Genomic DNA, 10,848 nt, shown 5'->3' on the forward strand with positions numbered 1-10,848 from the left:
TGCCCTGGCTTGTAAGCAGGTCATCTTCTGCTACTACCTCAGTAGAGAGAATGACTCAAAGGGAGAGGCCAAAAGAACCTTTTATTCCAATTCACTGTGGTTCATTAAGACAACCTTAGGAGTGATGAACTGACCTTTCAGTTACCTAAAAATTCTAAGCCTATAGAAAATTAGAATAAACCAAATCTTTGGATGGTGCCGGACTCCAGGAAGCAGAGGCAAGTCCTTTTCCCAGAGGATTCTGCTCTGAATGCAGTTAGAAGCTGCTTTTTCTGTGACCTGTTGAAGATTATCTTGAAACAATTTAAATAAAGTGTCCCCAAAAAATCCAATAATGCTGTACTAATTTTAACTGACAAATCTAGGTATTTGTGACTTTTAAATGTTAAGTAGTTAACTTATTCAAACTCCAAAAGGTAGGTCCTTAATAACATTTCAATAATAGGAAAACCTAGTAGACCACAAATGTCTCTCGATTAAGAAATGTGTAATATGAGGGAAATTATGCACGTATATGTATGTATGTGTTGTGTATATTAAAAGTAGGACCCATGGGGCCCATTTTATGTTAACTGGAAAAATAAACACAAAATCAGGGATGGAGTTAAGCTTAAAACCCCAAATATTAATTTCTTATCACCTTCCAAGCAAATGCTTTATGTATCTTAAAATATAGCCATCATTCTTTTTCTTTTGATAATTCCTATCTAACAGATAACAGGATAAAGGGGCAAATGTTTAAATGTGCCATAAAACTTAAACTATTGTAAATATATTTTTTTTCTTTAAAACTGAGGAAGGTAAAGTCAAACAAATTAAAAAAAAAAAACAACAAGTGAGACCCAGTGAGTCCTCTTCAGGATACCAAAGACAAACACCAGGCTGTTTTAATGACATTATAAGTTTTAACGAAAATATAAGGACAATCACTGGTTTGACTGATATTTCCTGAATGGAATTTTTTTATCAAATACACATCCTGGTTTGCTGCAAAGTAGATATATCTTAGACTTTCTGAATTTCTCTTCTTTTTACTGGGACTACTTTCTAATACCTTTTGAACTGCATATTTGTTACTTCTGGCACCATGGTACACAGCACGGGGAGGCAATATATGCCTAGTTTCTAGCCACTATTTTCCATGCAGTGTAAAAACCGACATCTAAAACAAGTACTTGCTTTTCTGAATATAACGACAACTTCAATTCTGCAGTCCAATTAGGTAAGTCACAGTGCTTGATATAAATTCTCCCTCTGCTAGATCTAATTGGTAACAATTAAATTTCACCAGTAGGTCTATTCCATATTATTTTAAAATGTACCATCCCAACTTAGCCACAGGTAATAGACACTGTTCTGAAAAGGACTCTCAAAGGTAAAGCTACTTTGCAATTACAGGACAGCGTGAAACTTCCATCTGTCTGCCCTTCTGTATTCAACAACCACAGTCCTTGGGTTTCAGCCAGCTAACAAGAGACAATATATTGCCATCCTTCTTATTAGATTATGCTGTTGACAGTATGATAATCCATGTGTGTGAGCAAGGCTGAAAAGAAGGTGAGTGAACGGAATTGTCTTTCTTCACAGCAAGCCCGTGAAAAACGTCATTTAGATTTTGGCAAAAGACACTGCCCTAAGAACATCCCTGGTTGTAGTTCTGTGTCTGCACTGTTCAGACTGTATCATCAAAACACCTGCTTGATCTGTTTGTTCTTTGCCCCCACTCCTACCCCATGTTGTCAGCTTATTGAAGGCAGGAAATCCAGTGTGTATTTCTCTGAGATCCCTAGGGAACCTGTGATCTTCTCTGAACAGTAGGGGATCAATGAGGACTTGTTTAGCTAATTTGTTTGCCACTCCTGTTTGCCAACAGTTCACAGTTACACCACATCACTTGATATACTGCTTCAGTGAATCCCTTATAGGGCCTTATAACAGTGTCACAGAATGGAAAAGCACAGGAGACAAAGGATACTAATACCTGGATTTGGGTCTCAGTTTGCTGCTAACTTAGGTGAAATGGGAGATGCTTTGAAAAATTCCCTTCATTGGGCTTTCAGACTCCTTGACATCCTCCCACAGATAATCTTTAATGTCACCTTTTTAGGAAAGTCTTTTCTAACTACCCTAGTTAAAATTATAACCACTACCAGCTCCAATCCAGCAGCTCTCTCCCCTGTTCTTGTTTTATTTTTCTCCATAGCACTTAATACCATCTCACACATTAACTTATTTACTGACTGCCTCCCCTCACTAGAATGTAAGCTCCATAAAAGCTTTTGTCTCTTTTAACCAAAGTACCTCCACCAGGAACAATGCATGGATGATTGCAGATGCTCATTAAATATTTGTTAATAAGCAATATACAACTACCATTCCACCCATGGGAAGGAGATGGAATTAACAGATTGGAACTAGACTAGGGGTCCATGGCTTTAAGATCTGTGGGCTTCTTTCCCAGAAGATAGACTACATAATGCAACAAAGAAAAATAAATGACATTTGCAAATTCCCCATTATAAGTCCCTCTTTGTTTAGAAATTATGCAAACCCAGTCTTTGTGTTTCTTCTGGAGAATAGGAAGAAGCTTACACTCTAGTGTCCTGTTTAGTAGAAATTATCAAGAGAAAATGAGTGATGAGTAGATTCCAAGTTACCTAAAGCATTTGCTGGAATTTGGCACCCCAAAGAAAATTTTAAAAAGGGGGTCATAATATCTCCTTTGGGAGATAGCACTTCAATATAGAAGAGATTTACTTGGAAGTTTCAAGAACCTCTCTGTCCATGGTCCATTCCCAATAAGGAGAGGGTAATGAGAACTCATGGCCCAGAATTCTTCAATAACTGAAGAATCCTACCTTCAGGCAAAGGACTGGAAGCAACAATGAAACATCTCAGTATTGATCAGTTTTCTATCTAGCAGGGCATAAATGGATTGAAAAGATCTTTAGTATGTTCTGTCTCTTGGTGTCCTTCAATTTTCCATTTTATTGTCACTCGAAAGAGTTACAGAATAATGTAGCCTAGAGAGAAGTGCCGTGAGAAAGAGCCTTTCTGGCAAGTATATATGATATTAATTATTCTAATCCTTCCCCACAGGCTCAGAACCCCAGATACCTGGGTAACAGTAAACTGGGGAGAGGAAATGCACAGTTTTATCTCTTGTTTTTGTTTTATTTTAGGACTCTTGGACAAACAGTCTAAGTTGAAATTGATACCCAGGGACTTGACGTGCCATTAGAGCTTAATTGTTAAAGTGAAAGCATATAGGAATGAAATAATAAATGGTTTTCTGGCCTAGATTTGATTCTGGGTAGATCCACTGGATCCAGTTAATTCATAGAGTTATCCAATGGTCATTTTTCTGGGCCATGAATGAATATACTTAGTGGTTGGCAGAATTAACACATTAGTTTCTTGACATGTGGGATAAGAGATGTTGCAGTGAAGGAAACCAAATGGAAGCTTCTGAATCTTGCCTTACCTTATCTGAGATAGTGAATAAATGAGAGAATTCCACTTCCAGTTAGAATATATACAGTAATGAGACTATTACTCCAACACTACTGCCAACAAGCTCAAAAAGCTTAAAAAAATAACAACCAAAAACCTAAATCATGGCTTTATTTAACTGATGAGAGGGCTTAGGACACAAACCAAAGTAAACTAAAAACTAAAAACTAAAACCAAACTAAAAACCAGAAAATGATGAGATGCTTCTACTTCTGGCAGAGCACTGGGAAGAGGAGGAATACAGCCTTGACAATGGAAAGGGGAAACCAATCAAACATTTAATAAGCCTCTGAGAGCAGAACATGTGGATTGGAATCCCAAGGAGTCCCCAGCCAAGAGCAAGTCTGCATCTACCTTAGTCTAACATTTCCCATAAGTTTTCATCAAGTACACAAGGATTATATACCAAAGATCGGTTATAATGTGGTAGAACCGAACAAAAAAACAAAAAACACTGCCTGAAGCACTCTTCAGGAACACTAAAAGCTGGCAACTAGGCTATGGAGCACAAAGACTCCAGAATCTGGGCAGAGCCCAGATTCCAAGCACTGATGAATGAAAAGTTCTGATACTGCCAAAAAAACAAAAACAAAAACAAAAACAAAACAACCCCACACAAAATTCAAACCAGAGGTGAACTGAATTTAACTAAAGCTACAACAAAGTCCAGATTCAGTTCAAAGTCCAGATATGATAGTCTTAGTGTCCTATACTGGTGACCTGCCAGAAGAAGGATCACCATATTATCTACTTCAGTCTCTACAATTCTCTTACACATAATATTGGGCCATATAGTCAAACAATATAGGATATAAGAAGAAACAAGAGAATCTGGTTCATGACCAAGAGAGGAAAACCATGAATAGAAGCAGATTCTCTGTTTCTCTATATAGCTATCTCTATATCTCAGACTGTAAAATATCCCATAATTAAAAGATAGTGATTTTAAAGTAATTATAAACATTAAAAGAAATACTGGAAAAGATAGACAAAATGTGAAAACAGATGGAGAATTTTAGAAGAGAGATGAAAATCATACACAAAGTTAAAAGAAATTACTATAAAGGAAAAATATGGTATCAAAATTAAGAATTCAAGCAATAGGCTTAACAGCACATTGGATACTGCAGAGGAAAAATAAGTAAACTTAAAGAGAAGTAATAAAAATTACTCAAATTGAAATATAAAGGGAAAAAGGAATGAAAAACGAAACAGAACATCTTAAATTTCTGAGACAAATATTCAAGAGTCTGGTACACATATACGTGGAATGCCAGAAGTAAGGGAGTAAGAAAATGGAACAAAAGAAATATTCAAAGAGATAATGCAATTTACCCCAAAGCGATAAAAATACATCATCCCATGAAGACAAAAGTTTCAGTGAACCACAAGTGGAAAAACACACACACACACACACACACACACACACACACACACACACTTATGCGCAACATAGCCAAACTTCTGAAAAACAAAGGTAGGGAAAGATCTAAAAAAGCAGAAAGAAGATAAAACACATTATATACCGAGGAAAACTGGCATCACTTCTCATCAGAAACAATAAGAAAGCTAATGGAAAAGGCTAAAAGAGAATGGAAAAATATTTTAAAGTGCTGTAAGAAAAAGGAAAAGCCAACCTAAAATCCCATATCCAGCAAAATTATTCTTCAAGAATGAAGATGAGATAAAGGCATTCTCATTAGCAACCTGAAAGATTCTGTCTCCAGGAGATCTGTACAAGAAACACTAAAAGAATTTCAGACTGAAGAAAAATGCTATCAAATACTGGATATGAGGAAAGGAAAAAAAGCACCAAAATATATATATTTTAAAAATTTAAAAGATTATTTAAAAGATTATTGATTATGAAAAAGAAAAACAAGTAACATTAGTAATGTAAAGTTTATAGCATATACAGAAGTAAAATATATAAGAATAAGAGAACAGAAGTCAGGAAAAGGAATAAAAATACTTGCATTGTATTTTAAGGTTATTATACTCCTCATGAGGTAATGGACTATTACTTGAAGATATTTTGTGACAAAATATATATCATAATCTCTAGAGAAAACACTAAAGTCAAATGAGATACAGCTAAAAATACAATAGAGGAGATAAACTAGGGTCCTAAAACATTACTTCATCAAAAATAAGATAACAGTAGGGGATAAAAGAAAACAAAATGCAGATGGTAAAATTAGAAGAGGAAAGTAGACAAATCCACAATTATAGTTGGAGATTTTAACAGGTTTCTCTCAGTAACTGGTAGAAAAATTAAGCTTCTCCCCAATCACTAAGGATATATAATATTTGAATGACACTATCAACCAACTTCACTTGATTAACATTGAGGAAAAAATCACAATTAAAATTTCATAATACCCATTCTTTTCAAATGCATAAGGACCATTTGCCAATATTTAAAAAGTCAGTATTTCAAGTACTTAAGGGGAACCTGGCTGGCTCAGTCAGAGGATGCAACTCTTGATCTCGGGGTTGAGTTCAAGCCCCTCATTGGGTGTAGAGATGACTTAACAATAAAATCTTAAAAAAAATAAAAATAAAAAATTAAGTATTTAAAATGTCAATATTTAAATGTCAGCGTTTAAAATGATAAATGTATAACAAAGTATGTTCTCTAACCATGGTGGCTTTAGATCAGAAATCAATAAAAATTAAGGCATCTAGAAAATCCCTAATATTTGTAAATTAAGTAACACACTTCTAAATAACCCATGAGTCAAAAAGAAAAAATTATAATGCTAGAAAATATTTTGTACTGGAAGGTCATTAAAAGATTGTAGTATATTAGCATATCAAAATTTGCAAGACACAGCAAAAAGTAGTGTTTCAAGAAAAAATTTATTGGTCTAGATATTTACATTAGAACAAAAAAGCATAAAGTCAATTATCTAAGCTTCCACCTTAAAACTTATTTTTCTTTTTTTACTAGGCAAAGAACTTTATTAATCTTGTTTCAAACTTTATTCCCAGGCTTCTTCAGCTTAATTTAGCTGCAAAGAATGAATTGTGTATAAGCAAAAACTGAAAAGAGCTGCAGTGTCCAAGGGCTTGGGCTTAAAAATATTAGAGACCTAGATTTTATCAGATCCATGAACAAAATTTTTAGAAAGCAGTCATAATATAAAATAGCAGCTCCCAGTAACTGCTTCAAGTTTTTTCTTCTTCAGAAGTTGGCTCAATCCAGTCTGCTTCATTCTTGGAAGCTTCATCAAAATTCTCCACAAAATCTGGAACTTCATCATCCTCCTCCTCTCCGGTAGCAAGTGGTGCCTTTCCATCCACAGATTGTTTGGGCAGAGCTTCAGCCAGCCTTCTTAAACTCGTCAGACTGTCTGCACCAAGTTGGTTTAAGATACTGGGTAGCATTTCTGTCAGCTGCTTTGTCTCAGCATGGCCTGTTCGCTGCCAGGGATGCCTGAACTTTAGGGTTGTTAAAATGGATCACTGCTCCTTGGTTTGTGAACATATTCACTTCTTCAATACCAGAGATATTGTTTACTCCTAACTTCTTTAAGGAGAACTGATGTTTTTTATCATCTGCGGTAGCTGTTCTATGAACCGCCTTCTTCTTTCGGGGAGCACTTCCTTTCCCACCAATGCGCACTTGTGCTTGCAGTTTGGTGAGTTTCTCCTGGTTCATGATAGTTTCTTTCATCTTGTTGGGGCGGAAATGGGACCGCGCGCAGGGGACTAGGGTTGGCGCTCAGGTGGTCTCGGGTGGACCAGCTGAGATTAGGCGCACACACATGGGGACGCAAGATGGCCTAAAAACTTATTTTTTAAGTAGAGTAAATTAAGTCCAAAATAATGAAAGAAAGAAAACAATAAAAAGGATGGAAATCAATACGATAGCAAATAGACAATAGAAAAAAATCAACAAAATGTTTTAAAAGTTTAATTGACTTTATAATCCTCTAGTAAAGACTTATCAAAAAAAAATAGAAGGCACAAATTACTAATAGCTTTCTGAAGGCTGAAATGGGGACCCTTCTGAAGATGAAATGGGGACATCACTACAGATGCTACAAATATTAAAAAGATAATAAGTGGATATTTTGAACAAGTTCATGCCAACGAATTTGACAGGTAAAGGAAATGAACAAATTCCTTGAAAAATACAACTTTTTAAAGTGGACAGGAAAAAAATTAGAAAATAGCTTTCTATCTATTAAAGAAAGTGTATTTCCAACTAAAATCTTGTAACAAAAATAACTGCGGGCCCAGATAGCACTACCAGTGAATTCTGTTAAACATTTAAGGAAGAAATAATTCTAACCTCACACAAACCATTTTAGAATGAAATCTTGCCATTTGCAACTACATGGATGGAACTGGAGGGTACTATGCTAAGTGAAATGAGTCAGTCAGAGAAAGACAAAAATCATGACTTCACTCATATGAGGACTTTAAGACACAAAACAGATGAACATAAGGGAAGGGAAACAAAAATAATATAAAAACAGGGAGGGGGACAAAACAGAAGAGACTCATAAATATGGAGAACAAACTGAGGGTTACTGGAGGGGTCTTGGGAGGGGGGGATGGGCTAAATGGGTAAGGGGCACTAAGGAATCTACTCCTGAAATCATTGTTGCACTATATGCTAACTAATTTGGATGTAAATTTAAAAAATAAAAAAGAAAATTAAAAAAAAAAAGAAAATGTAAGAGGAGGGAATACTTCCCAAATCAATTTAAGAAATTAGACCTGAAAAGACACAAACAAGAGATGAAAGATTCAGAATAATTTTCTTTAGGAACACAGGAACAAAATAATCTTAACAAAACATGAGCAAATCAAACTCAGCAGCATATATACTATATAAGATAATACAACATGATCAAATGGGGTTTAATCCAAAAATTCAAGTTTGGCTTAACATTTCTACATCGATCTATGTAATTCACCCAATTAATTAACAGCATAAGGAGGGGAATCATTATTATTTTAATAGATGGAGGAAAAGTATTTGACATCTTAATAGAAAAAATGTATTCATCATAAAAACTTAGCAAACTAGGAAGAGAAGAAAACTTCTTTCTGATAAAGTGAATCCTTGGAAAACTATAGCTAACATTATACATAATGGTAAAACACTGAACTCTTTTTCATTAACACTGGAAATAATGCAAATGTGTCTGCTGTCACTTATTCCATTCAACATTATAATGCAAGTCCCAGCTAATGTAATAAAGCAAGAAAAAAAGAAAGAAAAAAGAAATATTAGGAAGTATAACCATTCATTGATTGCTACACTCCAACTACATGCAAACATACATAGAAAACCCAAATGAATCTTCAAAAACACTTATAAAATAACTAATAAAATAAAACATAAATAAATAACACTAGTAATAAAACTACTAATCCTAATGAATTTTTAAGGCGATCGAATACAAGATCAGTATGCAAAAATCAAAGTATGCAAAAACTGTAATCCAAAACACTTTAAAATTACATTTAAAAATTTTTTAAAATGAATTTATAATTCAATAGCAAACATCATACAATTAAGAATAAATCCAACAAAGGGCGTGTAATACATCTACCTTGAAAACTACAAAGCATTGCTGAAAGAAACTAAAGAAGACATAAACTAATGAAAAGATATATGTCATTCATGAATTAAAAGACTCAATATTGTATTTCTTGTCTCTCCAAATGCCATGCAATCCCAGTCAAAATTCCAGTAAGGATTTTCATAGAAATTTATAAGCTTATTCTAAAACTTATATAAAAATGCAAAACACTTAGAATATCCAAATCAATATTGAAAAAGAAGGACAAAGTAAAATATTTGCATTGATTTAATGGTTTTACAGCTAAAATAATTAAGACAATGTTGTTGGCCCAAGCATAGATGAATAGATCAGTGGAACAGAATAGAGAGTCCAGAATAGACCAACACACATATGGTCAACTGAGGGGGAAAAGAAAAGCCTTTTTTTTTTCTTAACAAATGATTCTGGAACTGGATAAACATGTGGAAAAAATGGACCTCTGCCTCCATGCAACCATACACAAAATTTAATTTGAGATGTATAATAGCCTAAATGTAGAAGCTAGATTCATAAAGCTTTTAGCAGAAAATATATGTCTTCGTGACTTTGAGGTAAGAAAAGGTTTCTTAAATCACAAAAAGCATTAACCACAAAAGAATAAATTCTGCTCATCAAAGACACCTGAAAAAGTGAACAGCCAAAACAAACAAACAAAAGAACATAGCCTCTTATATATGGAGAACTAGTGGCTGCCAGAGGGGAGGTGGGTGGGGGAATGGGTGGTATAGGAGAAAGGGAATTAAAAGATACAAACTTCCAGTTACAGAATAAATAAATCATGGACATGAAGAGTACAGCATAGGAAACATAGTCAATAATATTATAATAACACTGTATGGTGTCAGATGATGACTATACTAATGGGTGGTAAGCACTGAATAATGTATAGAATTATCAGGTCACTATGTTGTACCTGAAACGAATATAACATTATATGTAAACTATACTTCAATTAAAAAAAATGAAAAGTTGGGGCACCTGGCTGGCTCAGTCAGAAGAGCGTGTGACTCTCGATATTGGGGTTGTAGTTCGAGACCCACGTTGGGTGTATAGATTACTTAAATAAATAAAACTTAAAAAAAAAGAAAAGAAAAGTCAACCCCTGGGGAAAATATTCACAGTATATCCTTAAGAAAGAACTTATAGCTGGAATATACTTTCAAAAACTGCTACAAATCAATTATTAAAAAAAATCTTAACGGGCAAAGGGTTAAAGAGACAGTAAGAGAAGACCAGGTATAGCCAACATCATGTGAAAAGGTGCTCAAAATCATTAATCAGGAAAATGCAAACTAAAACCACAAGGAAGTGGTTGAAGTGAATGAAACCACCATTTTCACACCTCTTACACAATGGTTTGAGCCAAAACTATTCTAGTTCCCCGTGTTGATGAGGATCTACACCTCATATATTGCCAGTGGGAGTGAAAAATTAGTATAACCTTTTTGGGGAACACTTTACAAAGTTTCTTAAAAAGATAAACATCTCCTCTATAACCCAACAATTCAACTCCTAAAAATTTACTCATGATAAATGAAAATATATGTTCACACACACACACGAAAAAACTTGACATGAGTGTTAATAGCAGTTTTACTCTTAACGGCCATAACTAGAAAATAATTCAAGTATCCATTAATAGGAGAATTTATAAATGCATTATGATATATGCATTTACTGGAATACTACTCAATCTTAAAAGGAACAAACAAGTGATACCATGAACAATATGAATGAATCTCAAAATAGT

The 10,848-nt window shown here is 34.4% G+C and overlaps 1 pseudogene; it reads right to left on the reverse strand.

Annotated features, from left to right (window-relative positions):
• Window positions 1-6,454: 6,454 nt before the first annotated feature.
• LOC102971524 lies at window positions 6,455-7,305 on the reverse strand (annotated as a pseudogene).
• Window positions 7,306-10,848: the final 3,543 nt, after the last annotated feature.

This window comes from Panthera tigris, chromosome A2 (genome assembly GCF_018350195.1).
Source record: "Panthera tigris isolate Pti1 chromosome A2, P.tigris_Pti1_mat1.1, whole genome shotgun sequence".
In the NCBI taxonomy this organism is placed as follows: Eukaryota; Metazoa; Chordata; class Mammalia; order Carnivora; family Felidae; genus Panthera; species Panthera tigris.